The sequence below is a fragment of the Mobula hypostoma genome, chromosome 10 (genome assembly GCF_963921235.1).
Source record: "Mobula hypostoma chromosome 10, sMobHyp1.1, whole genome shotgun sequence".
In the NCBI taxonomy this organism is placed as follows: Eukaryota; Metazoa; Chordata; class Chondrichthyes; order Myliobatiformes; family Myliobatidae; genus Mobula; species Mobula hypostoma.
In genome coordinates, this window is record NC_086106.1 from 83,092,372 (window position 1) to 83,117,329 (window position 24,958).

Sequence of the window (24,958 nt, forward strand, 5' to 3'; positions counted from 1 at the left end):
TGGACGTGAGAAGGACACCCGCATGGTTTGTTGCCTCCCGGGTGCCAGGGTCCGGGATGTCTCTGACCGGGTGCACGACATCCTGGTGCGAGAGGGAAAGCAACCAGAAGTCGTGATACATGTTGGGACCAACGACATAGGCAGGAAGAGGGATGAGGTCCTGAAGTGTGAGTTTCGTGAATTAGGCAGAAGGCTGAAGAACAGGACCTCAAGGGTGACGTTCTCAGGATTGCAGCCAGTGCTACGTGACAGAGATGGTAAGAATTGAAGGAGATGGCAGTTGAATGCGTGGCTGAGAAGTTGGTGCAGGGAGCAGGGTTTTAGATTTTTAGATCATTGGAATCTCTTCTGGGGAAGGTGGGACCTGTACAGATTGGATGGGTTGCACCTGAAATCGAGGGGGAGCAATATCCTTGCAGGTAGGTTTGCTAGCATGGTTCAGGAGGGTTTAAACTAATTTGCGAGGGGGATGGGACCCAGAGCGATAGAGCAGTGAAAGAAGTGCATGGAGTAAAGCCAGATCTAACATACAGAGAGGCTTTGAGGAAAGAGAAGCAAAATAAACGGTGTAAAGACAGTAAGGTAGAAGGGCTGAAATGTGTGTACCTCAATCATACATGGAATTATGATGTAGTGGCCATTACAGAGACTTGGCTGGCACCAGGGCTGGAATGGATTCTCAATATTCCTGGATTTCAGTGCTTTAAAAGGGATAGAGAGGGCGGAAAAAGGGGAGGAGGGGTGACATTACTGGTCAGGGATACTATTACAGCTACAGAAAGGGTGGGTAATGTAGCAGGATCCTCTTTTGAGTCAATATGGGTGGAAGTCAGGAACAGGAAGGGAGCAGTTACTCTACTGGGGGTATTCTATAGGCCCCCTGGTAGCAGCAGAGATACAGAGGAGCAGATTGGGAGGCAGATTTTGGAAAGGTGCAAAAATAACAGGTTTGTTATCATGGGTGACTTTAACTTCCCTAATATTGATTGGCACCTGATTAGTTCCAAGAGTTTAGATGGGGCAGAGTTTGTTAAGTGTGTCCAGGATGGATTCCTGTCACAGTATGTGGACAGGCCGACCAGGGGGAATGCCATACTAGATCTAGTACTAGGTAATGAACCGGGTCAGGTCACAGATCTCTCAGTGGGTGAGCATCTGGGGGACAGTAACTACCGCTCCCTGGCCTTTATAATTATCATGGAAAAGGATAGAATCAGAGGACAGGAAAATTTTTAATTGGGGAAAGGCAAATTATGAGGCTATAAGGCTAGAACTTGCGGGTGTGAATTGGGATGATGTTTTTGCAGGAAAATGTACTATGGACATGTGGTCGATGTTTAGAGATCTCTTGCAGGATGTAAGGGATAAATTTGTCCCAGTGAGGAAGATAAAGAATGGTAGGGTGAAGGAACCTTGGGTGACAAGTGAGGTGGAAGATCTAGTCAGGTGGAAGAAGGCAGCATACATAAGGTTTAGGAAGCAAGGATCAGATGGGTCTATTGAGGAATATAGGGAAGCAAGAAAGGAGCTTAAGAAGGGGCTGAGAAGAGCAAGAAGGGGGCATGAGAAGGCCTTGGCGAGTAGGGTAAAGGAAACCCCAAAGCATTCTTCAATTATGTGAAGCAAAAAAGGATGACAGCAGTGAAGGTAGGACCGATCAGAGATAAAGGTGGGAAGAAGTGCCTGGAGGCTGTGGAAGTGAGCGAGCTCCTCAATGAATACTTCTCTTCAGTATTCACCAATGAGAGGGAACTTGATGACGGTGAGGACAATATGAGGGAGGTTGATGTTCTGGAGCATGTTGATATCAAGGGAGAGGAGGTGTTGGAGTTGTTAAAATACATTAGGACAGATAAGTCCCCGGGGCCTGACGGAATATTCCCCAGGCTGCTCCATGAGGCAAGAGGAGAGATTGCTGAGCCTCTGGCTCAGATCTTTATGTCCTCGTTGTCTACGGAAATGGTACCGGAGGATTGGAGGGAGGCGAATGTTGTTCCCTTGTTCATAAAAGGTAGTAGGCATAGTCCAGGTAATTATAGACCAGTGAGCCTTACGTCTGTGGTGGGAAAGCTGTTGGAAAAGATTCTTAGAGATAGGATCTATAGGCATTTAGAGAATCATGGTCTGATCAGGGACAGTCAGCATGGCTTTGTGAAGGGCAGATCGTGTCTAACAAGCCTGATAGAGTTCTTTGAGGAAGTGACCAGGCATATAGATGAGGGTAGTGCAGTGGATGTGATCTATATGGATTTTAGTAAGGCATTTGACAAGGTTCCACGTGGTAGGCTTATTCAGAAAGTTAGAAGGCATAGGATCCAGGGAAGTTTGGCCAGGTGGATTCAGAATTGGCTTGCCTGCAGAAGGCAGAGGGTGGTGGTGGAGGGAGTACATTCAGATTGGAGGATTGTGACGAGTGGTGTCCCACAAAGATCTGTTCTGGGACCTCTACTTTTCGTGATTTTTATTAACAACCTTGATGTGGGGGTAGAAAAGTGGGTTGGCAAGTTTGCAGACAACACAAAGGTTGGTGGTGTTGTAGATAGTGTAGAGGATTGTCAAAGATTGCAGAGAGACATCGATAGGATGCAGAATTTGGCTGAGAAGTGGCAGATGGAGTTCAACCCGGAGAAGTGTGAGGTGGTACACTTTGGAAGGACAAACTCCAAGGCAGAGTACAAAGTAAATGGCAGGATACTTGGTAGTGTGGAGGAGCAGAGGGATCTTGGGGTACATGTCCACAGATCCCTGAAAGTTGCCTCACAGGTGGATAGGGTAGTTAAGAAAGCTTATGGGGTGTTAGCTTTCATAAGTCGAGGGATAGAGTTTAAGAGTCGCGATGTAATGATGCAGCTCTATAAAACTCTGGTTAGGCCACACTTGGAGTACTGTGTCCAGTTCTGGTCACCTCACTATAGGAAGGATGTGGAAGCATTGGAAAGGGTACAGAGGAGATTTACCAGGATGCTGCCTGGTTTAGAAAGTATGCATTATGATCAGAGATTAAGGGAGCTAGGGCTTTACTCTTTGGAGAGAAGGAGGATGAGAGGAGACATGATAGAGGTGTACAAGATAATAAGAGGAATATATAGAGTGGATAGCCAGCGCCTCTTCCCCAGGGCACCACTGCTCAATACAAGAGGACATGGCTTTAAGGTAAGGGGTGGGAAGTTCAAGGGGGATATTAGAGGAAGGATTTTTACTCAGAGTGGTTGGTGCGTGGAATGCACTGCCTGAGTCAGTGGTGGAGGCAGAGACTACTAGACAGGTATATGGAGGAATCTAAGGTGGGGGCTTATATGGGAGGCAGGGTTTGAGGGTCGGCACAACATTGTGGGCCGAAGGGCCTGTACTGTGCTGTACTCTTCTATGTTAAAGTTTGAAAGCAGGCTGAATATTAGGCAAGACAGAAAATAATTTCCTTCACCTTCAAATCTTTAATGTCCACCTGGGCAGATGAACAGAGCATTAATTATGTCCAAAATATGGGACCTCTAACAGTAAAAATCCTCTTGACTGCTCCATTGACAATTCCACTCTACATTGCCAAAAGATTATAAAATTCATTCATGTTAACTGAATGGTGACTAGCAAGGTATTGAGAACTGATATTTTGAAAATGCTTTTTCCAAGAATGCTGGTAATACATTTTGTTCGGCGTACTTCCAACACGGTAATCGCAAAGCACTTTCCTTTGGAAATCAGAAATTCAATTTGCATGAAATTGGGAAGGAATTTGAGCCAAAGGCAAACAAGCTCACAGTGGGATACATTGATCTTTGTTCAATCACAGACATACCAATAAGCAAAGTGACTGAACGTCTTAAGTTTAGTAAAATGCGTTTTAATCTATGCGTTAAAGGAAACCACTTCTATGGATGGAGAACCTGATAAAATGCCTGGAATGTGGTTTTGAAGTTTAACTAGTTGCAGGAATAGTTGTTTGAAAGTATTTTCCCTTAGACCTCAAGTTTGGGCTGCAGTTCAAGATGGAACTTTTTGAGTGGAGATTTTGAAAATAGATTATTCAAATGAGATGTTTTCTTGATTTCCATTTATGTTTACTGGTGAAGATGGTGGCATGTTGCAAAGCTGTTTTCTCGTATCAAATGGTTATGAAATATTTGACTATGCCAATGAAATTTGGAAATTTGCCTAATATTCCTCGTATGAAATATTGCTTTGAGAAACCTGGTATAGACTTAATATGCTATGTTGTACAGAAGTGCAATGTTACGAGAGACACTGGACAATGTTACTCTTCCAATACTTTCAGTTTGGCGTATTGCATAAAATTGCAAAAAGAGTTACTCAGTGACCAGCTTTCTTAATAAACATTATTCATTGTTTGCTATGATCTATTTGTAGCATTTCTGAAAATAACAATGGTTTCTTCATGTTTTTATATAGGCTTGTGGAGTTAACATTGAGGAAAGACCAGTTAACCAAAGAGAATTGGGTTCGATTACTTCAATCTACTTCAGAGATCCAGACAAGAGTTTAAATTCCAATTGCCATTCTGACCAACAGTAATCACAACAGCAAATATTGTTTGAATCTGCACAAGAAAGAAACCAACCAGATCTATTATTCCTCATATAATTATAGGAACACAATTCCATAATCAATGTGCAATGCGGTAGCTGAATCAAGGAAGTTCAATTTTGAGACAATATGCATTTTGATCTACCAATAAGGTGACAGAATATCAATCTTTGACAGATCAATCTTGTTAAGTGTTTTTATACTTACTGGACTACAAATATTTTGTGATTATTCCACATGAAAAATGACAGGAAAAGAGTAATTTGCGAAACGTCACACTCTGAAGATTCATAAATGATTATTATTAATTTCCAGTCTGTATTTAAACAATTCTCTGTACTATCAATAATATATCAATAAACACTTCTGACCAGCACAAAAGGTATTACACAAGCTCCTTATTTCTAATATATGAACACAGTTCAGGTTGATATGAAGGAAATGTTCCCTCAGGATGATTGTTTTGGCAAATTGAGATGATCACAGGGTTGTTAAACGGGGTAGTCTCTGTATGGAAAGCCATTTTGTTCCCTGGGTCTTATACAAAAGTACAGCAACCAGTAAGCTCATGGACCTGAAGGTTTGTCAGCTGAGGAAAAGAAAATTAACACTTTTGTAACTGAATCCAAAAGCAAACAAATCGAATTCTCATTCAGTAGACTTTGGGATGCAAATTGACTGTAGTGGATCTGAGAAGGCTCTACACTATTTGGATGGACTGTTCAGATTCAGTATCAGCCTGACTTGACTAGCGGAACAGGTGAAAGATTAGAAGTGCTTTAATTTGAACAATTGTGTGCCTTCTATCAAGTTTGTTTGTGACTCCTTGTTACTGATATCTTATATCAGCTTGCTATCATACATATGTTTGCTATTTTTTATGTGCTTTATGTGCCTTGTACTGTGTTCTGCATTTACATTCCAGAATAATGCTGTTTCATTTAGCTGTATTCATGGGTATTCCTCAAGGATTTCCACTGGATTATCCTGGGCCACTGGGTGCCATCTGTAGTGGATGGGGGGGGGGGATTCCTGTCAGACCTACACAGGCAGACCCCCTGCAGTTTCCGTCCTGCTAACAGGAGTCACCTACCACTCATGTTCAACTCATCGCCTGCAGCCTATTTAAACTCAGCTCGCTTCCACAGTTGTTGTTCACCCATCAAACCAGCCAGACTCAACAAATTGCTCTTAGCCTTCATTTTCCTTGTTCCTGTGGTGTCTAATACATTTTCTTTCTTATTTTTCAGCCCCTCCTGCCTTGTTATTTTTGCAGTCTACTGTTAATGCTGTTGTCCATCACTAAATCTTCTCCACGGCTCAGCTTTTGGGTCAAGCCTAGTCTACATTCCTTGACATTGCCTTGTTAACTACCTGTTAGACCTGCCTGTTAGTTTTTTTATGATACGTTCACTTGAACACCTAGATTCCTCAATCACAGCCCCTCTTCATTTAGATAATCACCCAATTTTGATTTCTGTTACCGCACACTTGCCCACGCTAAACCTTGCCAGTTTTTGCCCAAATGCTCAATAATTTATTATTCATTGTTCTTATAATTGACTTGTTTGCAAACGCATGAGGCTTGGCCAAAAAGTTTGCAGATGACATCAAATTAGGATATGTTGCTAATTTGGAATTTATTATAGATTTCAGGGGAATCTTAATCAATTGGTCAAGTGGGCCAAGCAGTGGCAAATGGATTTCAATGCAGATAAATGTGAGATGGAAAGCCAAACTATTGCACAACCTATACTATTATTATTATATGTCGGAGGGAGTGTCATGGAACAGAGGAACATAGAAGTGCAAGTACAACACCATTGAAAGCATCACCACAAGTAGACAGGATGGTGAAAAAGGTGGTTAGCACACTGGCCTTCATCAGTCAGGGTTCTGAGCAAAGGATCTGGGACATTACGTTCCAATTGCTGCAGCCGCACCTGAACTACAGTGTACAGTTTTGGTCGCCCTGTTAGGGGAAAGATTTAGTTCGGTTGGAAAGGATGTAGAAAATATTTACCATGATGTTGCAAGGTCTAGAGAGCCCGAGTTATAGATAGAGCCTGGCTTGGTCTTTGTTCCTTGGAACATAGGAGATTCAGGAGCAATCTTATAGATGAGAGGTCTAGATAAGTTGAATAGTGATAATCATTTTCTCCTGGGTAGGCGAGTCTAAAGCTGGGGCTCACAAATTTAGAGTGAAAGAGAAAAGGTTTAAAAGGAACCTGGGGATCAAAATTTTCACATATATTCCCAAGGTGTGAAAGAGGATTCCCCTGTACAAATAGAGTGCCCTTTTTCACACCCTTCAGGATACATTTAAAATTCAAATATAATTCTTGCCCCAGTGTTTTCTCATGATAAAGCAATATTTGGTACCTCCACCTGCAACGTGACCTCATCTTCCTTAGACAAGCATGTGGTCATCATTATCTACTCTCAAGGATGTAGACTTGGACTCCTTTAACTTTCTCAAAACAAACCCACAATTTTGCCTTTATGACTTACATTTCATTTTAGCATATATCAAAGACAAATCTTGTTCAACTCATTCCTTACACCCTGAAATCTTTTAAAAGCTAAAGGTGGATAACTGCAAGATTTGGTTCCATATCCCATTTCTTTGGCTGGAGCAGATATAGACCACACTGCAACCTGTTCCATCAGTCAGTGACATCGTGTCTGGCTCTGCACTTTCTCTGGTTTCTTCTCCAGTCTCCTATACAGAAATCCCCAAAGTGTGCAAATGATCTTGGCTTTAATATACTCACGGACCATCCACAGCACTCTGGGATAAACTATTCCAAAGAACTACAACTTAAGAAATATTACTTCATAATTTACCTGCTATTCCCTCTCTATTCATATTTGCTTTTAATAAGATAATGCCATTTTAAAAAATGTGGGGACCCTGGCCCTGTTACTCCCCATCATGTAATCACTTCCACCCAGTAATCAATCCAGTGAGGCAATGTTCGAAAACATTCAATTCAATCAATTCAATTCTTCCCTGCTCAATGCATTCTTCTAAGGAATGCCCATATTCAGTTGCAGCATTAGATGAACTAATGAAATGCCTGATAAAATCCAGTTATTTTTCAACACTTTTTACTATTAATATGGAATGTACAGTTACTATTCAGCAAGCCCAACTATTTTCCCTTAAACAAGTTGGCACTTGCCATCCTTGTACAGTATCCATTGCTTGTTTTAAAATACATCCAATTTTTCTTTATTCTCATATTCTGGGAGTTTCGAATAACCTGTCCATCACAGAAGACATGACACATTGATTTTAATTCATTACCTACAACTTACTTATGGTAATGGAATACAGGTTCTACCAGGTTTCAAATGCTCAATATATGTCTGGTCTGTACATATGAACAAGCATTTGTGAGACCTCTGGGATGGATTACTGGCTTCTGAGTGTCTGCAGGGTCTTTTGCCATGGAAACTTAGTTTCATGCAGTATCAATACTTATTTAACTACATGTTGCTCTTGATTTTCTTATGTTTTTATTTAAATATATTATCTGGCAGCCACATTTCCACTTGCAAGCTGTTGGATTTAACCTGTATATCCCTGGGAAGGACCTGTAATGACTAGATCATCAAAAAAGGAAAGCGGCCTTTTTTGCGGCTAGAGCATGAGTGGGCCAGTGAAGGAGTGGAGCTTTGAGGCTTTGACTCGAGAGATTCTGGCAGTTTTGGCAGTTGGTCTGTGCAATCAAGTCAATCAAGATTTGAATAGATCAGCAGAACGCCGTTGATTAGACAATCAAGATTTGAATAGCTCAGACTCAGCAGAAAGCAGCTGATTGGGCAGTCGAGGTCAGGTGACCAAACATTTTGAAAAGCTCAAACAGATAAATAGAGGGATAGCTCAAGCGAAGCGGCTAGAGCGTGAGTGGGCCAGTGAAGGAGTGGAGCTTTGAGGCTTTGACTCAAGAGGCTTCGACAAGAAGAGGCAGAGGACAAGCTAGCTTGCAGTTAGTTTTTACAATGTCTCCTGAGACAGTGATGTGCCTCTCATGTGAGATGTGGCAGTCTTGAAGGAACTCCCCTCTCTCGCAGAGTCACATCTGCCAGAAGTGCATACGGCTGGGCGATCTGGAAGACCGTGTAAGGAATCTGGAGCAGCAGCTGGATGACCTTTGACTCATAAGGGAGAATGAAGCAGTCATAGATGAGAGTTACAGGGAGGTAGTCACACCTAGGCTGTCGGAAGCAGGTCGTTGGGTGACAGTCAGAGGGGGGAAAACGAAGGTGAGCAGACGGGTAGTGCAGAGCACCCCTGTAGCCATTCCCCTGAATAATAAGTTAACCATCCTGGATACTGTTGGCGGGGACGACCAACCAGGTGTGAGCCATGGTGGCAGGGCCTCGGGCACTGAGTCTGACCCCGTGGTGCAGAAGGATGGGATGGAGAAGAGGAGAGCTGTTGTCATTGGAGACTCTATAGTCAGGGGAGCAGACAGGAGATTTTGTGGACGTGAGAAGGACACCCGCATGGTTTGTTGCCTCCCGGGTGCCAGGGTCCGGGATGTCTCTGACCGGGTGCACGACATCCTGGTGCGAGAGGGAAAGCAACCAGAAGTCGTGATACATGTTGGGATCAATGACATAGGCAGGAAGAGGGATGAGGTCCTGAAGTGTGAGTTTCGTGAATTATGCAGAAGGCTGAAGAACAGGACCTCAAGGGTGACGTTCTCAGGATTGCAGCCAGTGCTACGTGACAGAGATGGTAAGAATTGAAGGAGATGGCAGTTGAATGCGTGGCTGAGAAGTTGGTGCAGGGAGCAGGGTTTTAGATTTTTAGATCATTGGAATCTCTTCTGGGGACGGTGGGACCTGTACAGATTGGATGGGTTGCACCTGAAATCGAGGGGGAGCAATATCCTTGCAGGTAGGTTTGCTAGCATGGTTCAGGAGGGTTTAAACTAATTTGCGAGGGGGATGGGACCCAGAGCGATAGAGCAGTGAAAGAAGGGCATGGAGTAAAGCCAGATCTAACATACAGAAAGGCTTTGAGGAAAGAGAAGCAGAATAAACGGTGTAAAGACAGTAAGGTAGAAGGGCTGAAATGTGTGTACCTCAATCATACATGGAATTATGATGTAGTGGCCATTACAGAGACTTGGCTGGCACCAGGGCTGGAATGGATTCTCAATATTCCTGGATTTCAGTGCTTTAAAAGGGATAGAGCGGGCAGAAAAAGGGGAGGGGGGGTGGCATTACTGGTCAGGGATACTATTACAGCTACAGAAAGGGTGGGTAATGTAGCAGGATCCTCTTTTGAGTCAATATGGGTGGAAGTCAGGAACAGGAAGGGAGCAGTTACTCGGGGTATTCTATAGGCCCCCTGGTAGCAGCAGAGATACAGAGGAGCAGATTGGGAGGCAGATTTTGGAAAGGTGCAAAAATAACAGGTTTGTTATCATGGGTGACTTTAACTTCCCTAATATTGATTGGCACCTGATTAGTTCCAAGAGTTTAGATGGGGCAGAGTTTGTTAAGTGTGTCCAGGATGGATTCCTGTCACAGTATGTGGACAGGCCGACCAGGGGGAATGCCATACTAGATCTAGTACTAGGTAATGAACCGGGTCAGGCCACAGATCTCTCAGTGGGTGAGCATCTGGGGGACAGTAACCACCGCTCCCTGGCCTTTATAATTATCATGGAAAAGGACAGAATCAGAGGACAGGAAAATTTTTAATTGGGGAAAGGCAAATTATGAGGCTATAAGGCTAGAACTTGCGGGTGTGAATTGGGATGATGTTTTTGCAGGGAAATGTACTATGGACATGTGGTCGATGTTTAGAGATCTCTTGCAGGATGTAAGGGATAAATTTGTCCCAGTGAGGAAGATAAAGAATGGTAGGGTGAAGGAACCATGGGTGACAAGTGAGGTGGAAGATCTAGTCAGGTGGAAGAAGGCAGCATACATGAGGTTTAGGAAGCAAGGATCAGATGGGTCTATTGAGAAATATAGGGAAGCAAGAAAGGAGCTTAAGAAGGGGCTGAGAAGAGCAAGAAAGGGGCATGAGAAGGCCTTGGCGAGTAGGGTAAAGGAAAACCCCAAGGCATTCTTCAATCATGTGAGGAAAAAAGGATGACAGGAGTGAAGGTAGGACCGATTAGAGATAAAGGTGGGAAGAAGTGCCTGGAGGCTGTGGAAGTGAGCGAGCTCCTCAATGAATACTTCTCTTCAGTATTCACCAATGAGAGGGAACTTGATGATGGTGAGGACAATATGAGTGAGGTTGATGTTCTGGAGCATGTTGATATCAAGGGAGAGGAGGTGTTGGAGTTGTTAAAATACATTAGGACAGATAAGTCCCCGGGGCCTGACGGAATATTCCCCAGGCTGCTCCACGAGGCGAGAGAAGAGATTGCTGAGCCTCTGGCTCGGATCTTTATGTCCTCGTTGTCCACGGGAATGGTACCGGAAGATTGGAGGGAGGCGAATGTTGTTTCCTTGTTCAAAAAAGGTAGTAGGCATAGTCCAGGTAATTATAGATCAGTGAGCCTTACGTCTGTGGTGGGAAAGCTGTTGGAAAAGATTCTTAGAGATAGGATCTATAGGCATTTAGAGAATCATGGTCTGATCAGGGACAGTCAGCATGGCTTTGTGAAGGGCAGATCGTGTCTAACAAGCCTGATAGAGTTCTTTGATTTAGTGACCAGGCATATAGATGAGGGTAGTGCAGTGGATGTGATCTATATGGATTTTAGTAAGGCATTTGACAAGGTTCCACGCGGTAGGCTTATTCAGAAAGTTAGAAGGCATAAGATCCAGGGAAGTTTGGCCGGGTGGATTCAGAATTGGCTTGCCTGCAGAAGGCAGAGGGTGGTGGTGGAGGGAGTACATTCAGATTGGAGGATTGTGACTAGTGGTGTCCCACAAGGATCTGTTCTGGGACCTCTACTTTTTGTGATTTTTATTAACAACCTGGATGTTGGGGTAGAAAGGTGGGTTGGCAAGTTTGCAGACGACACAAAGGTTGGTGGTGTTGTAGATAGTGTAGAGGATTGTCAAAGATTGCAGAGAGACATCGATAGGATGCAGAATTGGGCTGAGAAGTGGCAGATGGCGTTCAACCCAGAGAAGTGTGAGGTGGTACACTTTGGAAGGACAAACTCCAAGGCTGAGTACAAAGTAAATGGCAGGATACTTGGTAGTGTGGAGGAGCAGAGGGATCTTGGGGTACATGTCCACAGATCCCTGAAAGTTGCCTCACAGGTGGATAGGGTAGTTAAGAAAGCTTATGGGGTGTTAGCTTTCAGTACTTGCCAAAATGATCAATACTTTATCATTCATTGTTTGTATAATTGACTTGTTTGCAAACACATGAGGCTTGGCCAGGAAGTTTGCAGATGATATCAAATTAGGATGTGTTGTTAATTTGGAATTTATTATAGAGTACAGGGGAATCTTAAGCAATTGGGCAAGTGGCCAAGGAGTGGCAAACGGATTTCAATGCAGGTAAGTGTCAGGTGATGCAATTTAGAAAGTCAATACTATCGCACAACCTATACTATTATTAGTATAAGTCCAAGGGAGTGTCATGGAACAGAGGAACATAAGAGTGCAAGTACAACACCATTGAAAGCATCACCACAAGTAGACAGGATGGTGAAAAAGGTGGTTAGCACACTGGCCTTCATCAGTCAGGGTTCTGAGCAAAGAAACTCGAACTTTATGTTCCAATTGGTGCGGCTGCACCTGAACTGCCGTCTACAGTTTTGGTCACCTTGTTAGAAAGATTTAGTTCAATTGGAAAGAGTGTAGAAAATATTTACAACAACATTGCAAGGACTAGGGAGGCTGAGTTATAGGGAGAGGCTGGTTTGATCTTTGTTCCTTGGAGCATGAGGAGCAATCTTATAGAAACATCTACAAGAGGCCTAGATAAGTTGAATAGTAATAATCATTTTCTACAGGGTAGGGGAATCCAGAACTAGGAATCACAGATTTAGGGTGAGAGGGAAAAGATTTAAAAGAGACCTGGGGGTCAAATTTTTCACATTGATCCCTCAGCCTGAAAAGATGTTTCCCTTACATAAAATGAAGAGCCCCTTCTTATACTCTTCAAGGTCTCTTCAAAACTCAAATATAATCCTTATCCCAGTGCTTTCTCATGGTAAAGCAACATTTGGTACCTGCACCTACAAAATGACCTCACCTTCCTTAGATAAGCATGTATTCTACATTATCTATTCTCAAGGCTGTGGAGGCCAAGTCATTGGGGATATTCAAAGCCAGAGTTTGATAGGCTCTTGATTAGTCAGGGCATCAAAGGTTATGGCAAGAAGGCAGGAGAATGTGGTTGAGGTTATAAATCAGCCATGATAGAATAGAAGGACGTCCCTTTAGAACGAAGATGAGGAGGACTTTCTTTAGCCAGAGGGTAGTGAATCTGTGGAACTCACCGGCACAGATGGCCGCAGAGGCCAAGTCATTGGGCATACTCAAAATGAAGGTTAAGAGGCTCCCAACCAGTAAGGGCGTCAGAGGCCACGGAGAGAAGGCAGAAGATTGGGGATGAGACGAACAATAAATTAGCCATGAAGGAATGGTGGAGCAGACCCAGAGGGCCAAGTGGCCCAACTCTGTTCTAACTCTGATTTATGGTCTATCTACGAATACGTTATGAGGTCAGCACAACATTGTGGGCTGAATGGCCCGCAACATTCTGTGTTCTAAACCTTTCATCTATATCTATGTTTTCTTCAGAATACCCAGTCAGAGATCTTCGAAGAGCTTGACTAGAAGAGCACAGTTGTTGAGGAGGAAACCAAACCAGCGGACGCGTGCATGTTACAGAAAATTTCAGATTTTAAGTTATTACCTTATGCCAAGCATTTGAAGTGTGGATGGGAGACGGAGACAGAGACAGGGCATAATCACAGATGCCGGAGGGCTAGAGTGGAAGATTGTGGAGTTCAGGGCATTAGAGGGATTATAAGGTCAGTCCAATTCACTTTCCACTGATTTCAAGAAACAAACAGCCAGTATATTTGATTCGAAGAAGGAGTCTGAGAGTCTGAGTGGGAGTGCCAAGAAAGAGATTTTTGAAATTTTCGTTATTTTTTTTCTCCAACGGCTTTCTGAGAGGCGGGACTGCGCAGGCGTGTGACGTCGGGCAGTGCAGCGCGGCAGATTTAAAAGGAACAACGCCTCATAGAGCGGGCAGCGTAGTTTGCGGGCTGCGGAGTGAGCCGGGAGCAGAGTGAAGACTTAAGGGCTTCGGCTCAACGGGCTTAGGCGGAAACGGGCGAGGCGAGGAAGGTTTGGCATTCATTTTCTGTTGCTATTTGAGGAGAGGGGCATTATGACTGTGAGGGCAGTTTGCTGTTCTCGGTGTCGGATGTGGGAGGCCCTGGAGTCTCCAAGCCTCCCGGACGTCTACATCTGCGCCAAGTGCATCGAGATGCAGCTCCTAAGGGACCGCGTTACGGAACTGGAGCTGCAGCTCGATGACCTTCGTCTGGTCAGTGAGAGCGAGGAGGTGATAGAGAGGAGTGGAAGGCAGGTGGTCACGCCGGGGCCACGGGAGGGAGACAAGTGGGTCACGGTTAGGAGGGGGAAGGGGAAAAGGCAGGTGATGGGGAGTACCCCGGTGGCTGTGCCCCTTAACAACAGGTACTCCTGTTTGAGTACTGTTGGGGGGGACAGCTTACCCGGGGGAAGCGACAGTGGCCGTGCCTCCGGCACAGAGTCCGGCCCTGTAGCTCAGAAGGGTAGGGCAAGGAAGAGGAGGGCAGTTGTGATAGGGGACTCGATAGTAAGGGGGTCAGATAGGCGATTCTGTGGATGCAGTCCAGAGACCCGGATGGTAGTTTGCCTCCCTGGTGCCAGGGTCCGGGATATTTCTGATCGTGTCCAAGATATCCTGAAGTGGGAGGGTGAGGAGCCAGAGGTCGTGGTACATATAGGTACCAATGACATAGGTAGGAAAAGGGATGAGGTCCTGAAAGGAGAATATAGGGAGCTAGGAAGGGAGTTGAAAAAAAGGACCGCAAAGGTAGTAATCTCGGGACTACTGCCTGTGCCACGCGACAGTGAGAGTAGGAATGCGATGAGGTGGAGGATAAATGCGTGGCTGAGGGATTGGAGCAGGGGGCAGGGATTCAAGTTTCTGGATCATTGGGACCTCTTTTGGCGCAGGCGTGACCTGTACAAAAAGGACAGGTTACACTTGAATCCTAGGGGGACCAATATCCTGGCGGGGAGATTAGCGGGGGCTACTGAAGTGACTTTAAACTAGAATGGTTGGGGGGTGGGAATCAAATTAAAGAGGCTAGGCGTGAGGAGGTTAGTTCACAACAGAGGGATGGGAACCAGTGCAGAGAGACAGAGGAGTGTAAAGTGAGCGTAGAAGCAAAAAGTACAAAGGAGAAAAGTAAAAGTGGCAGGCCGACAAATCCAGGGCAAGCATTAAAAAGGGCCACTTTTCAACATAATTGTACAAGGGCTAAGAGAGTTGTAAAAGAGCGCCTGAAGGCTTTATGTGTCAATGCAAGAAGCATTCATAATAAGGTGGATGAATTGAAAGTGCAGATTGTTATTAATGATTATGATATAGTTGGGATCACAGAGACATGGCTCCAGGGTGACCAGGGATGGGAGCTCAACGTTCAGGGATATTCAATATTTAGGAGGGATAGACATGAAGAAAGGGGAGGTGGGGTGGCGTTGCTGGTTAAAGAAGAGATTAACGCAATAGAAAGGAAGGACATAAGCCGGGAAGATGTGGAATCGATATGGGTAGAGCTGCGTAACACTAAGAGGCAGAAGACGCTGGTGGGAGTTGTGTACAGGCCACCTAACAGTAGTAGTGAGGTCGGAGATGGTATTAAACAGGAAATTAGAAATGTGTGCAATAAAGGAACAGCAGTTATAATGGGTGACTTCAATCTACATGTAGACTGGGTGAACCAAATTGGTAAAGGTGCTGAGGAAGAGGATTTCTTGGAATGTATGCGGGATGGTTTTTTGAACCAACATGTCGAGGAACCAACTAGAGAGCAGGCTATTCTGGACTGGGTTTTGAGCAATGAGGAAGGGTTAATTAGCAATCTTGTCGTGGGAGGCCCCTTGGGTAAGAGTGACCATAATATGGTGGAATTCTTCATTAATATGGAGAGTGACATAGTTAATTCAGAAACAAAGGTTCTGAACTTAAAGAGGGGTAACTTTGAAGGTATGAGTCGTGAATTAGCTAAGATAGACTGGCAAATGACACTTAAAGGATTGACGGTGGATATGCAATGGCAAGCATTTAAAGGTTGCATGGATGAACTACAACAATTGTTCATCCCAGTTTGGCAAAAGAATAAATCAAGGAAGGTAGTGCACCCGTGGCTGACAAGAGAAATTAGGGATAGTATCAATTCCAAAGAAGTAGCATACAAATTAGCCAGAGAAAGTGGCTCACCTGAGGACTGGGAGAAATTCAGAGTTCAGCAGAGGAGGACAAAGGGCTTAATTAGGAAGGGGAAAAAAGATTATGAGAGAAAACTGGCAGAGAACATAAAAACGGACTGTAAAAGCTTTTATAGATATGTAAAAAGGAAAAGACTGGTAAAGACAAATGTAGGTCCCCTGCAGACAGAAACAGCTGAATTGATTATGGGGAGCAAGGACATGGCAGACCAATTGAATAATTACTTTGGTTCTGTCTTCACTAAGGAGGACATAAATAATCTTCCAGAAATAGTAAGGGACAGAGGGTCCAGTGAGATGGAGGAACTGAGTGAAATACATGTTAGTAGGGAAGTGGTGTTAGGTAAATTGAAGGGATTGAAGGCAGATAAATCCCCAGGGCCAGATGGTCTGCATCCTAGAGTGCTTAAGGAAGTAGCCCAAGAAATAGTGGATGCATTAGTGATAATTTTTCAAAACTCGTTAGATTCTGGACTAGTTCCTGAGGATTGGAGGGTGGCTAATATAACCCCACTTTTTAAAAAAGGAGGGAGAGAGAAACCGGGGAATTATAGACCGGTTAGCCTAACGTCGGTGGTGGGGAAACTGCTGGAGTCAGTTATCAAGGATGTGATAACAGCACATTTGGAAAGCGGAGAAATGATCGGACAAAGTCAGCATGGATTTGTGAAAGGAAAATCATGTCTGACGAATCTCATAGAATTTTTTGAGGATGTAACTAGTAGAGTGGATAGGGGAGAACCAGTGGATGTGGTATATTTGGATTTTCAAAAGGCTTTTGACAAGGTCCCACACAGGAGATTAGTGTGCAAACTTAAAGCACACTGTATTAGGGGTAAGGTATTGGTGTGGGTGGAGAATTGGTTGGCAGACAGGAAGCAAAGAGTGGGAATAAACGGGACCTTTTCAGAATGGCAGGCGGTGACTAGTGGGGTACCGCAAGGCTCAGTGCTGGGACCCCAGTTGTTTACAATATATATTAATGACTTGGATGAGGGAATTAAATGCAGCATCTCCAAGTTTGCGGATGCCACGAAGCTGGGCGGCAGTGTTAGCTGTGAGGAGGAGTTATTAAATCCTCTCTTCAAAGGAAGTTCAGTGAGACCTCTCTGATTTCTGCTGCTCTCGGACTCTTCAGCCACATACTCAACCAGACTCACTACCTCAGACACGTTTCCTTTCCAAAGAACTTGTCCCTGCCACCATCTTGTTCTACATTATTTCCAGCTCCACTTTCAGACATTCCAGTTTGGACCCCCGGAGAATCACAGGTATCTGCATTTAATTGACTGCTTCTTCTACCACTTCTCCCTCTGTGCCATTCTCTCCAGCATGTGAGAGGGCCCTCTCTCAGTCTCTGTACAAGACTGGGCCTCACTCTCCACTGCCTGCGATGGACCTATCCGACATTTCATCCTCCACTGGATGCATGCCTTTAAACATTGATTTTTCTCCTTCCTCATGTCCAGTAAGGATTGGAAAAATGCCCATCTCCAACTCCGTTTCTGCCGCCTCCCACTTGGACCTTGAGTCGATCAAACGACTCTAGACCACGGATCCCAACATCGCCTGCTCTGGTTCCAATGATCCCAGGCACCTTCAAACCAAAGATTACATAGCTTACAGCTCCAGCCTCAATGATAGCCACCTCAACTTCCAGACCCAGATGTTTCTTAAAGCCGCTGGATCCCTGGGCTACCCTTCTCCACTGCTACTCCCTACCAACCCTGGGTCTCCAGCTTGGAGGAGCAGCACCTCATGTTCTGTCTCCAACCTGATGGCATCAACATTGATTTCTCTAACTTCTGTAATTATTTCCACTTCCCCTTTCCCTCCTCTTCCATTTTCCACTCTGGCTCCCTTCTTACCTCTTCTCTTCACTGCACCTACCTATTATCTCCCTCTTCTCTCCTATCAGATTCCTCCATTTTAGACATTTACCTTTTCCACCTATCTCTTCCCAGTTTCTCAGTTCATCCCCTGTCCTCAAAGCAACTGGCTTCGCATTATTACTTTCTAGCTTGTACTCCTTCCCCTCCCCCACTCTCTCATTCTGGCTTCTTCCCCCTTACTTTCTAGTCCTGATGAAGGAGCAGAAATTCAATTAGGTAAAAAAAAATTGCAAGTGGATATAGAGAGGTAGCTGTATAAGTTGCTGTAGAAAACAAACAGCTCTGACTTTGGGAGAAATAGCTTGTAGATTGATCTCATGAGTGGAATACTTACACAACCGGGTAATTTCCAATATTACCTCAGCATCGGGCATTCGAACTGTTTAGTAATCTCTTGAGTGACCTTATCAAAGGCCTTCTGAAAGGCAAACATTGTCCAACACTATAATTATTTTCGAAGATTCCCTTGTCACTTCCTTATTCTGGACACAAATAGTTTTCCAGTCAATCTGTAGTTTCCAGTTTTCCTTTCTGCATTTCTCATTTTTGCCAACCTGAAAACTAAGGAACCAGTTCCGGAATTTATGGAAGTTTGGAAAACGGCAATCAGTGTATCCACTATAGGGGAATAAATGTCAATTTTAATTAGATTGGATAGCAGCCATCTATACAAAGGAGGTTCTTGAAAGAGAAACAAAATGTTCACAAACACTAATCAATTTTGAAATTAAAAGCATAGCTGCATGAATCAACTCCACCGGCGCAAGACAACTGGCTAATGGCTCACCGAATGATCCCAAGAATGAAAGAGTTAACTTTTGAGAAGCGTTTGATGGCTCTGGGCCTGTAATCACTGGAGGTTAGAAAAATGAGGGGGGATTTCATTGAAACCTATGGAATATTGAATGGCCTAGATAGAGTGCATGTGGAGAGGATGTTTCCTATAGCAGCAACGTCTGGATCCAGAGGGCACAGCCTCAGAATAGAGGGCCATCCCTTTGGAACAGAGATGGGAAGTAATTCGTTAGCCAGGGGGTGTTGAATCTGTAATTAGAAAGGGCGCCAAAGTTTACAGGGAGAAGGCAGGAGAATGAAGCTTAGAGGTATGATAAAGCGACCATGATGGAATGGATAGTAGACCCAATGGACTGAATGGCCTAATTCTGCTCTAGAGATATGGCTTGTAAATTGATATTAATCATGAAGTAATCTCACATGCATTGGTCAAGCGTAAGACAATCGGCCAACATCCAAGTTGGACATCTTTAGCTGAGTTACTTTCACTATTTTGGCAGAGATCAAGGGACATTCTAGACCAGGCTGATTATTTTGTCACATAGCACATCAAACATGCCCAGGTGCATATTTAGAACTGGGGTATTCTTGTAACTAGAGTAGTCAGCCATCCCAACACTGATTTTGAGTGCCCAGAGCTGCTATGTTCAAAAGCTTTAAACAAATAATGTCTGATGGTTTTATCAGTAGAGTGTATCCAATTGTAAATATCTAATTCAGCAGAGCAGTTGATCTGCAGCCAGCGTTGACATAAAAGAGGTGTAACTGTATCCATTCACCTGCCTAAAGATAAAAATAAATGCACCTACTTTGAGTTCAGGGAAATTCTTCCAAGATTCTTTCACAATGCCTACCCGATAGCCCTCTGTTTTTCTAAGTTCCATGTACCTACCTAAGAGGCTCTTAAAAGACCCTATAGTATCTGTTTCCACCACCACTGCCAGCAGTGCATTCCATGCACCCACCACTCTCTGTGTGAAAAACTTACCCCTGACATGTCCTCGGTACCTATTTCAATGCACCTTGAAATTATGCCCCCTTGTGTCAGCCATTTCAGCTCTGGTAAAAGCCTCTGACTAACCAGAAGATCAATGCCCCTCATCATCTTGCACACCTACAGTTTTGGTCACTGAGTGGCTCATTCAAAATAACATCTGCTAACTACAGAGCCAACTTCTTTGAATCCTCATGATGAATATCAAATTGTGAGGATTCATTTCCTATCAATATCATTAATTTCTGTAATACCATTTATTAACAAATTATAATTTCTTTGAGCTGCTCAGTCACACTAGACTTGGAGCTTCTTGCAATATTTCAGAGAGGTTTCCAGTGTCACATTCAGTGAAGACATACAGGAAATATTTGTTTAATTTCTCTAGCACTTCCTCACCAATAAGGAGGATGGGGATCAGGTGCATGGAAAAACTAGCACTTACGGGTTCCCCTTCAAGTCACAAAACATCCTGATTTGGAAATACATCTCCAGTCCTTCACAAGCAAGAGAAAATCTGCAGATGCTGGAAATTCAAGCAACACACACACACGCGCGCGCACACACACACACACACACACACACACACACACACACACACCACCACCAAGCAGATCTTTCCCTCCCCCCCCCCCCACTTTCTGTTTTCCTCAGGGATTGCTCCCTGTGCAACTTGTTCATTCGTCCCTCCCAACTGATTTCCCTCCTGGCATTTATCCTTGCAACTGGAACAAGTGCTACACCTGCCCCTACACTTCCTTCCTCACTACCATTCAGGGCTCCAAATAGTCCTTCCAGGTGTGGTGACACTTCACCTGAGAGGCTGATGGGGCCATATACTGTATCTGGTGCTCCTGGTGTGGCCTTCTGTAGATCGGAGAGACCGGAGATAGATTGGAAGACTACTTCACCAATCACCTAATCTCTGGCTGGCAGAGAAAGTGGGATCCACCAGAGGCCATCCACTTTAATTGCACCCCATTCCGATTTCAGCCTGTCAGTCCATTGCATCCTCCACTGTTGCACTGAGGCCACAGACAGGTTGGAGGAATAACACCTTACCTTCTGTCTGGGTAACCTCCAACCTGATGGCATGAACATCGATTTCTCGAACTTCCACTAATGGCCCTCCTCCCTTCACCCTTCCCCATTCCCGTTTCCCTCTCTCACCTTATCTCCTTACCTGTCCATCACCTCCCTCTGGTGCGCCTCCCCCCTTTTTTTTCTTCCATGGCTTTTTGTCTTCTCCTATCAGATTCCCTCTTCTCCAGCCCAGTATCTCTTTCACCAATCAACTTCCCAGCTCTTACCTTCATCCCTCCCCCTCCCGGTTTCACCTATCACCTTATGTTTCTTCCTCCCCTCTCCTCACCTTCTAACTCTGACTCCTCATCTTTTTTTCTCCAGTCCTGCTGAAGGGTCTCGGCCCGAAATGTCAACTGTGCTCTTTTCCATAGATGCTGCCTGGCCTGCTGAGTTCCTCCAGCATTTTGTGTGCATTCCAGTTCTTCATTGTTGATGCATGTAAATCTCGACTCATTCACACTGTGGGAGACAGATTGTGGCAATTCTGGAAGGCAGCTCACCAACACCTTTTCAAATGCAAAGAGCAATGGGAAATAAATACTGGTACCAGGATGTTTGCACCATATGAATTAGTAACAAGCAGCCAGAAAAGACATTGCAATTCACAAGTTATTAAGAGGCATAAAGCAAACTTTAAGTCTTCTGGTAGGTTAGTTTACTTTATCTAATTGACATGTTCATTTCCACTGCTGATTAGTTGTATGCTAATATTAAGAACAATTATTTGTTTCTCCTTGTCAATGGTTTAAGTCAAACCACTGAGAGTTTAGTCCTGACGAAGGGTCTCGGCCCGAAACGTCGACCGTACCTCTTCCTAGAGATGCTGCCTGGCCTGCTGCGTTCACCAGCAACTTTGATGTGTGTTGCTTGAATTTCCAGCATCTGCAGAATTCCTCGTGTTTGCATTGAGAGATACTGAGTGGTTTGGTTAAGAAAGGGAGAGTATTTCTTGAAGTTGATATTAGTCTCGATTGGATGGTCTCACTTATGTGCTGAGGTGCAAGAGTAATGGCAATTACATTAACCATTACCTGCTGAGCTGATATAAACATAATTCATGTTAATCAACTCATAGAGTTACAAGTATCATCTTAATATTGGTTATTTCACACAACAACCTCTCACCCAATGTCAACAAGACCAAGGAGCTGATTATTGACTACAGGAGGTCTGTGAACCAGTTCTCACTGGGGGAATCAGAAATGGAGAGGGCTAGCAACTTTAAATTCCTCAGTGTTATCATTTCAGAGGCTCTTTCCTGGGCCCAGTGCACAAGTGCCATTACAAAGAAAGCACAGCAGAGCCTTGAATTTCTTAGATGTTTGTGGAGATTCAGTACATCAGCTAAAGTTTTGACAAACTTCTACAGATGTGTGGTGGAGAGGTTACATCACAGCCTGGTATGGAAGCACCAATGCCCTTGAACAGAAAAGCCTATAAAAAGTAGTGAATACCGCCCAGTGCATCGTGGGCAAAGCCTTCCCCACCATTGAGCGCATCTACATGGAATGGTATTGGAGAAAAACAGCATCCATCTTCAGGAACACCCACCATCTAGGCCATGCTGTCTTCACAAAGCTGCTGTCAGGAAGAAGGCACAGAAGCCTCAGTTATTACCCATTAACCATCAGGCTCTTGAACGAGAGGTGATAATTTCACTCATCTTCACACAATCTATGGTCCCACTTTCAAAGACTCTTCATCTCATGTTCTTGGTATTCATTTCTAATTTATTTATTATTATTCATATTTTGTTTGGTTTTTGTTTCTTTGTATTTACTGTGAATGCACTCAAGAAAATGAATCTCAGGGTTGTATATGGTGACATATACAGTATGTACTTTGATAATACACGTTTGTAAATTTACTTTGAACTTTGATCTTTATTTCCCTCCTACATTGTAAACAATCTTAACTCTTTCTTATTTCCATTTTATCAACCGTATTAGGCATGTTGCAGTTGAGTTGGAGCATTTTATAAGGTTTTATCCTGCTGTGGTTTACCTTTTGACATTCATTGTACAAACAACACGTTCATACACAGTCACTGAGCATTCCATTTTCTTTGATGGGATGTGGAATTCAGTAAAGTAGTAGGTTTGTTCTCACACCTAAAAAATTTCCCTCTAAATCAATTCAGTTGTTCCCTGTACAGAAACCAAAGCTCAATGCATTCTTCTGAGAAATGCCATAACATCCCGTAACCACTGAGCATGGTTAGGCGGAACAGCATCCTTCCATTTAAACAAAAGCGCCCTCCTAGCCATAAGAGAGATAAAAGCCAGAATGGGCAGATCAGATGTCTTCAAGATGATATGTTTCCTTCCAACAATACCAAATAGGGCAGTCAAAGGGTTAGGCTTAAAATTTACTTTAAAGAGTACAGAAAAAGTTTGGAATACTTCCTTCCAATATTTTCCAAGACTTGGACATGTCCAAAACATATGAATAAATGAAGCTTCTCCATTGTTACACCTAACACAGTAGAGAGATATGTCCATATAAAAATGAGATAACTTACCCTTGGTCATATAAGCCCTATGAACCACTTTAAATTGTAGGAGGGAATGACAAGCACATAACAATGAAGTATTAACCAATTTAAAAATTTCATTCCAAGTTTCTTCAGAAATTGAAGTCTGTAAATCTTGTTCCCAAAGATTTTTGATTTTGTCTGAAGAATCATTTATCATTCCCAACAACATATCGTAAATATTGGATATTGAACCATTATAAAATAATTTTATATTAAGAATTTCATCTAATACGTTCTTATCAGGACTATTAGAAAATGTATATAATTGAGATGCCAGAAGATCTCTAATTTGTAAGTACAGAAAAAAATGGGTTTTTGGTCAACTATATTTAGTTGACAATTGTTCGAACGAAGAAAGACTTCCTCCAACAAACAGATCCTGGAAACATGTAATGCCCAATCCTTCCCATTGTTTAAAAACTACATCAGCCATAGAAGGCTTAAAAAGGTAATTTTAAAAAATGGGACTAGGAAGGGAGAATCTCAATAAGCCAAAGTGTTTTCTAAATTGTATCCAAATCCTTAAAGTATGTTTGACTACCACATTTTCAGTTATCTTACTTAAGGATACAGGAAGTGAAGATCCCAAAAGCGAAATAATAGAAAATTCATTAACCGGGTTAGCTTCTAAAGAAATCCACCCGGGACAGTTCTCATGATTAATATAGTGCAACCAAAACGTAAGATTCCATATATTAGCTGCCCAGTAATAAAACCTAAAATTTGGTAAAGCTAAACCTCCATTCTTTTTAACTTTCAGGAGATGGACTTTATTGAATCGAGGACATTTATTTTTCCATATATAGGAGGATAAAATAGAGTCCAGAGAGTCAAAAAAGGATTTAGGAAGAAAAACGGGTAAAGCCCGAAAGAGGTATGTAAATTTAGATAAAACATTCATTTTAATAGAGTTAATTTGACCAATCAATGATAATGAAAGGGTGACCAATTTGATAATGTTCTTTTTATATAATTTAATAAAGTAAGAAAATTTTCTTTAAATAGGTATTTATAATTCTTAGTAATTGTTACACCCAGATTAGTGAATTTGTTTCTTACAATTTTAAAAGGAAGGTTAATATCAGTTGGTACCAAATTATTCAAAGGAACAAGTTCACCCTGTGTAGGTTCAATTTATATCCAGAAAATGGACTAAAACAAGAGAGTAAAGAAAGCACAGAAGGTAACGAAGCTTCGACATTAGAAATGTAAAGCAATAAGTCATCCGCATAAAGTGAAACTTTATATACCCTTCCGTAAAATACCAGTGATATCACTAGATTCTCGAAAAGCAATAGCTAAGGGTTTTAAGGCCAGGTCAAAGAGCAAGGGACTCGAAGGGCAATCTTGTCTGGTTCCACATTGAAGTTTAAATGGTTTAGAATTCTGAGAATTAGCAAGAACCCGAGCAAAAGGAGATAAGTACAGTAATTTAATCCATTGAATAAAGTTGGACCCAAAATTAAATTTTTCTAAAATTTTAAATAAATAATGCCATTCAACCTGACCAAAAACCTTCTCAGCATCTAAGGATATCACACACACCGATATCTCCTTAGGAGGAGAATAGATAACATTTAATAACCAACAAATATTAAAATGAGAATATCGATTTTTAATAAAACCAGTCTGATCGTCAGAAATGATAGATGGTAA

At 43.1% G+C, this 24,958-nt stretch overlaps 1 protein-coding gene across 1 annotated transcript in view; it reads left to right on the forward strand.

Annotated features, from left to right (window-relative positions):
* glod5 (glyoxalase domain containing 5) overlaps positions 1–4,912 on the forward strand; it is a 37,383-nt gene extending 32,471 nt beyond the window's left edge. The window contains exon 6 of the mRNA XM_063061390.1: positions 4,408–4,912. The gene's annotated coding sequence lies outside the window, so the exon portion shown is untranslated. The remainder of the gene's footprint in view (positions 1–4,407) is intronic.
* The last annotated feature ends 20,046 nt before the right edge of the window (positions 4,913–24,958 follow it).